This window comes from Agrilus planipennis, unplaced genomic scaffold (assembly GCF_000699045.2).
Source record: "Agrilus planipennis isolate EAB-ADULT unplaced genomic scaffold, Apla_2.0 scaffold41, whole genome shotgun sequence".
Taxonomy (NCBI): domain Eukaryota; kingdom Metazoa; phylum Arthropoda; class Insecta; order Coleoptera; family Buprestidae; genus Agrilus; species Agrilus planipennis.
The window spans coordinates 1,587,806-1,594,192 of NW_020442445.1; the positions used below are offsets into that span (position 1 = coordinate 1,587,806).

A 6,387-nucleotide genomic window follows, 5' to 3' on the forward strand; every position below is an offset into this window, starting at 1 on the left:
ATTAGCTGTCTTAATGTTATTTTCGATAATCCGATTGTCGACAATATGTGAAGTCAGATCTTATGTAACTGTACTCTGTACCCTTATTTTGAACCTGAAATTCTGCAATTTCTGAACGTAAAAGTTTCAGGTGTTGCATATTGCATTTCTTTCAAAATTCGTTTATCAGATTTATAGTTTTTTTTCTTGAAGAGGGCGGGGACAAAATGTGTAATATCTAATTTTTGTGCCTCTTTTTTGCACCTAAAACTGTGCCATATTTATCAGAGACAAAGTATGTTGATAGATTTTTTTAGAAATTCATTTGTCAAACAGGGACAAAAAGTATGAAGTCAGGTTTTTATAAGGGTCCGGTGAATTAAAAACTTCGTCATTTTTGATACTAAATGCCACTGATGTTATAGCTTGCATATTTTTCAAAATTCGATTGTCAGATATGATAATTTGTGACAACTTCCTACTGAACCTAAAGTTTTGTAATGTTGAACCTATAATATTGTAATTTTTGATCGTAAAAATTACAGGTGTTATAACTTGCGTAGTTTTCGAAATTATTTTATGAGATTTTGATAATTTTGTTTGTAGATAACGTGAACAAATGTACAAAGTCAATTTTGTTGTAAGGGTGTCCACTACCCCACCTTTGAATTTAAAAATTGCTATTTCTGTAAGTAAAAATTACAGGTGTTATGACGTGAATATTTTTCAAAATATATTTTCAAATTTTAATAGTTTTGTTTGCAGAAAGGTAAACAAAATGTAAATTTTCTAAATCTTATTAATTTTTTGCGTATTCAAGGCAATATAGCGTAAACGTAAATTATACAAAACCTATATATTTTTTTAAGTTTACGTTGATAAATCACCATTTATTTTCACTCAAATATACAAAAAAATTATAGTACAATTTTTAACTTTTTGCGTAATATTTTCAAATGATTTCGGAAAAGTAAAATTAACCCAGTAAAAATGAATAAAGTAATGATGATTCTGTTTGAATGTAATGTTTAAAATATTTTTCTAATTCCGTGTTCATTGTGTTTATTGTTTGTCGTTTATTGCATAATGATGGCAAACGGGGTAAGGGGACAGTTATGATACGATCTGTTTTATACTTATTTACTTCTTATACTGGTATGCTTGTCTTCGTGTTGTTATCTCTTGGGATTTTTATCTTGGCGTATTAAGGTTGCTCTACGAAGATAGTATAAAAATGCCAATACAAATATTAGAACAACAAAATTAAATGAAAATATGAGAATAGGTATTTTAATAACTGAATGTTTTTATTTAAAAATGCAACGATAAGTACAATTAATAAATTCATTATTAATTAACAGCGATTAATTAATTTTGCTGACATTAAGTAATTTCTTACAGTGGAAATCATTGTGAAGTTATTTTTTATAAAAATTCCGGTTTTCCCTAAGGAATACTTATGCGATCACTCATGCATCTTACACCTGATTTTCTTAGAATCAAAAATTTTATTTTATATCAAATATTCAGTTGAATAAACCTACGGAGAATGTTCAATTTAAAACTTTTGAATTTTATTAAAGGTATTTTTTAAAGCAATTTTCAGAAGCATCCAAAAGATGCATAAATGAAATAATTGAAAATATAGAAAAGTCATGTAGGTATTTTTAAAATTAATTTCAGAGAAATTGAAATCTGTTTTATTAAATTGCTCAAATCATGAGTTGTATCATTCGATTTTGGAAAATCGACTAAAATTTGCAGGTTAAAGTATGCATTTAGAAATTTTGAAAAATGGATGATTATAAACTTTACGTTTTTTAAAAATGCCAAAATGGCAATCATTTTTCATTATTTATACACGCATGTTCAAATGTGCATTGTCTTTCGCCGATCAGAAAAATTAGTGACCTGTTCTAACAGTCTATCCTAAACATAACAAATTAATGTAGTTATGTTGAAGAAGTTGATAATGAACTGTTCACTTATTTATTTATATATTTATTTAAACATTATTAGATAATTTTGAAACGTTGTATGAATATTTGTTCGGGCGTTTGTTAGTACTAGAAATTTTGCTATGAAAAATCCTACTTTTGCCTTTTGATGGAATCAACAGACGGAAAGTTATGCATGCCTTTGGGAAGATTAATAAGACTAAATTTTCATGGGCATTTATGGTGAAATTAGGTTGTTTACTATTTGAAATTTTCAAAGTGCATAATGGTGCATATTGATTTTCTACTGGTGTTGAAATAGTGTGCTACAGTGTTGCAATTTCAAGGATATTGAGATTCGGAAAAAAAATCATATTTTCGCAGTTATCTGTGGCATACCTAATTACAAATTATTCCATGGAACATTGAAACTTATTTAAAAATCATAAAATAAAAAATTGTAGCGGACATGCATATGTATGTATCAATTTAACAAGGATTTAAAGTTTTAGTCAAAGCGCACTATTAACCGAATTGAATAACTTCCATAGTTTTTTATTACTTACGAAACGTTGTTCTTCGTGGAATTCGTTTAAGCTAAGTTTGCAACTATTATCTTTTTTTTGTATAATTGCAACAGATATGTGGTAGAGGATATACAAGGATAACATTTCTCATTGCAACACTTTCTTTCCTTATTTACGAGTGATTTCCTCGGTACATGTATTTGGACCATTTTACTGTAGGTTGAAGGGGGGCACAGGGGAGATGTGGTGGCTATGGAAGGTTAGGTGGCTTCTTTGCTTCTAAAATATTGTTTAAATATTTACATAGCAGTCTATAGTATACAGGGTATTCCACCTAAAACGGTTTCGTCCATAACTGTTATGCGTTTAATAAAAAAAGTCTCCATTTAAGTGGTCACATGGTGGATATACAAAAAATATTTTTAATCATACAGGATGTTCCATTTCTTCTGGGCGCTAACTAACTTATCTCTCACTCTCATCCAGCAAATCAATGCGTTTTTTTTTTAGATAATATAAGTCTATAGGAATAACCCCTATACTTTTTCTGTAGAAGGTTCTTTACGATTTTCAAGTAATAAACAATGAATATCAATGTAAGCAACAATTCGCAGTAATCATATTGTGGGAAATCTACAAATGACCTTTTACAGTTGTCAAAATGTTAATTTATTGTTTAAAAAATCGTGAAAACCCGTAGAATTCATTAAAATTAATAACTATTTTGCAAATTGTTGTACATCTTGATATTACGTGGAAAGATAGATTTAATAATACTTAACAAGTGGTTAAAATTTCAATTTAATTCTTTCATTAGTTTTTGAATAATTGAAATTGTTTATCTCAGAGAAGTTATTTTTGCAATAACGTAGTACGCACAACTTTGGACAGAAAGAGATTTTGTAGGTTTTTTTGGAAGGGGAGGTGTTTTTCTATAACGATGTTTAATTAGAATACGAAAAAAAGACATTTTAATTTTTGCAAATGTCGTTACAAAAGTGCTTTCATTTTTTGCTTATAAACAAATGGATAACTTTATTACTATAACTGTTAGAAATATGCCGTTTTTATACTTAGAAAGAGGACATTTTTTAATGAATTTAAAAAGTTCCTGAGGAAAGTAACGTTTTGTTTTTTTAATTCGCAGCTATTTTGTTTATAACAATTAAAGACAGTCATATAAAGATAAATTATTTCAACAGGATGTCATTTAAGTGGATCAGTTTCTAATAATTTACTAATTAAACTGCATTAGTATAACTGAAGGCACCTATAAAATGTATTATGTATCTATCATAGGTATAGAAAGAATTTTCATCTATAGGTCTCCCGGCTCGTTTGTCGCTTCATCTTGTCATTCAATCGTATTCAATTGTGTTCGGTCCTCGAGAAGGAGATGTACCACCATTTTTGCCGTCCATAAATGGAAACGACGCCTGAAAGTATTTAGCCCTAATCCTTATTCGATTTTCATTTGATTTATTGTGTGGAATGCGTTTCGGTTTAGTGATTGATTGATTTCAATTATATTTTAATTATAATTATATTTTGTCATGAAAAACTTGGGTGGCGCGTTCGTTTCGTGCTCTATTATCGAGTGTGTCGTGGCATCTTGCCTGTACTTATCTAATGTGAATTTTATAAATTCTTAGTTTATTGGAGTTTGAATAGTTCGGGTTTTGTTAGAATTTTTAAATTTTGAATACACGTTTAGGCGATGATTCTAGATTTTTCATATCGATGTGACCACGCCACGAAGATTGCTTTCATTTTATAGCCAAAATATGTAAAATATTTCTTAATGCTATTATTCTGCTTTTAAAATTCCAAATTTCCTTTAAAATTTTTTTAACTTTTACCTTGTTATGCTATAGATTAGGTTTTAACGACTTTTTTTTCTGTAATATAGGCTTGCTTTGAGATTACATCCTTGGATTCGAGGGACAAACAGTACTTGCAGATTTGTGGCAATCAGACATATTTTTATTTCCAAGTATGCTTCTAATGAGCTGGTCAAAAAATTCATAGGATACAGGGAGAGGATAATTCAAATGGCCACGAAACGCGGGGAAGCAGAACCCCAATCATGCTTCTTTTTGTCGGTCTTGGACAGGGTAANGGATATATAACTAATATTAAATTTTTTTAAGAGGTTTCCATTAAATCATAATAAATGTACGGGGAGAGGGTAAATCAAATGGCCACGAAACGCGGGGAAGCAGAACCCGAACACGTTTGATTCTCTTAATCTTGGAAAGGGTAAGAAATCTTTAAGGTTTTACACTTGTAAATTGTAGTAGTTTTGTAAAAGTATTGATTTTGATAGTCTATTATTTAATTGGTGAAAGTTATGGTTCTTAAATATTTTAAAATGAAGCTAACATAATATTGTTTCAACAGGATCCATTTAAACGTATTAAATGAACAAGGAGACTGAAAATAAGAAGGATTCAAAACCTGGAGAAGTGGAGTCCGTTTGATTTTCTCTCCCCTTGGGCGTGAAGGTGCAATTTCCAGAAAATATATGCAATCCGAATTACACTGATGCATAAAAGGAAGATTGCGGTGCGATGTGTGGCTTATTTCACTTATTTCCTTTCATCAGCGTCTACTATTAAGAGGCACTTCTCTTTTGTCAGAACTTGGGAATAAAACTTGAGCACCGTATAGTGATCCTCAAGGTGAGCTATTGTTTTGAAGTTACTCAGTTTTCATATAATTTGCCACCTGTGGCATCTATGGTTTTACTTCTAACAGTTATCTATTGTTCACAGCATAAATCGATGTTATCGTATATCTATGGGGTTCTCTTTTAACTATCCAGTGTATAAATTGACATCGCGCATCTAGGGTTATTTGTATTGCATTTAACATTTTTCTATGACATGAATAAAGTTGACATCTCGTCGCCATTTTATAATTCAGGTGTTTTACTTGCGTTTTTGTGCATTATTTTACTTAATTTAAATACATTTTTTAATTGATTGTGTAACTAATACTCTTTTTTGTCCACCTCTACAGATCGTCGGACAAATGGGAGAGAAATAAAGTTCAGGTTGATGGTACTGAAACAATATCTACAGTGTTTGGTGGACTACATTCTTGATTTGCTGTTTTCGTCTTCACCTTGCAACATTATGCAGTTAATTTTCAAGTGATGAGTGAGAGCAACTGAAGATTTATGACAATTCCACTGAAATAAGAAATTTTCGGCATTGGCATTCCTCTTTGATTTGATTTACATTTCACACCTGCATACTTTGGAACATTACGGTCTACAGTTAATTAAGGTGAGAATACTTGACATTATTAATTTTAATTGCTCCTTATTAATCTGTTACCACCGTATCTGTTTCAGGTCGACGTTGGAGAAGACAAAGATGACCCCATAGTTAAAATAGTTCTCTATCTTGCATGCACTGTGTAGTAGAATTTATCAAGTTCATTTGATTCAAATTAGTTTTTTTACAGTTTATTTTATTTAAATTAGTTTTTTTATTTTGCATGCTTAATTTTGTTCATTTAATTTGAAGTAATTGTTGATTGTAGATGTTTTTATTATTTTTTTGTATGTAATGGTAGTGTAGTAGTAGAAATAACACGTTTAGTAGTTGTAGTATAGTCTAACCTTGCTTACCTCTTCGCTTAGCTTACTGCATATTCTTCCTAATTTGCTTTGCATTTACCCTACGAGTTCTACATGATTCAACGTTTCGTTATCGTGTGTGTTTCTTCTCACCCTTGTGGAATTAGGGAGGGCCTCCCCGAACGACTTCCCTTGGGCTTAGCTATTTAGTTGATCTTAAAAGTGTCTTATACACTTTTCGCGAGTCTACTCTAGCGTTACTTCCTTTCAGACAGGGTACAGTGGGTTATCTGGAATAGGAGCAATAGGCGACTGCCCAGCTTGCCTTGGCGAAATCTGTCCGATCTTCTCTACCAAA

General features: G+C 30.8%; 1 long non-coding RNA gene across 1 annotated transcript; it reads left to right on the forward strand.

The window, feature by feature from the left end:
- Window positions 1–4,568: 4,568 nt before the first annotated feature.
- LOC108733571 lies at window positions 4,569–5,968 on the forward strand. The gene is made up of 4 exons (XR_003232320.1): window positions 4,569–4,702; window positions 4,844–5,124; window positions 5,465–5,733; window positions 5,802–5,968. It is a non-coding gene; the product is annotated as an uncharacterized LOC108733571 (long non-coding RNA).
- The last annotated feature ends 419 nt before the right edge of the window (window positions 5,969–6,387 follow it).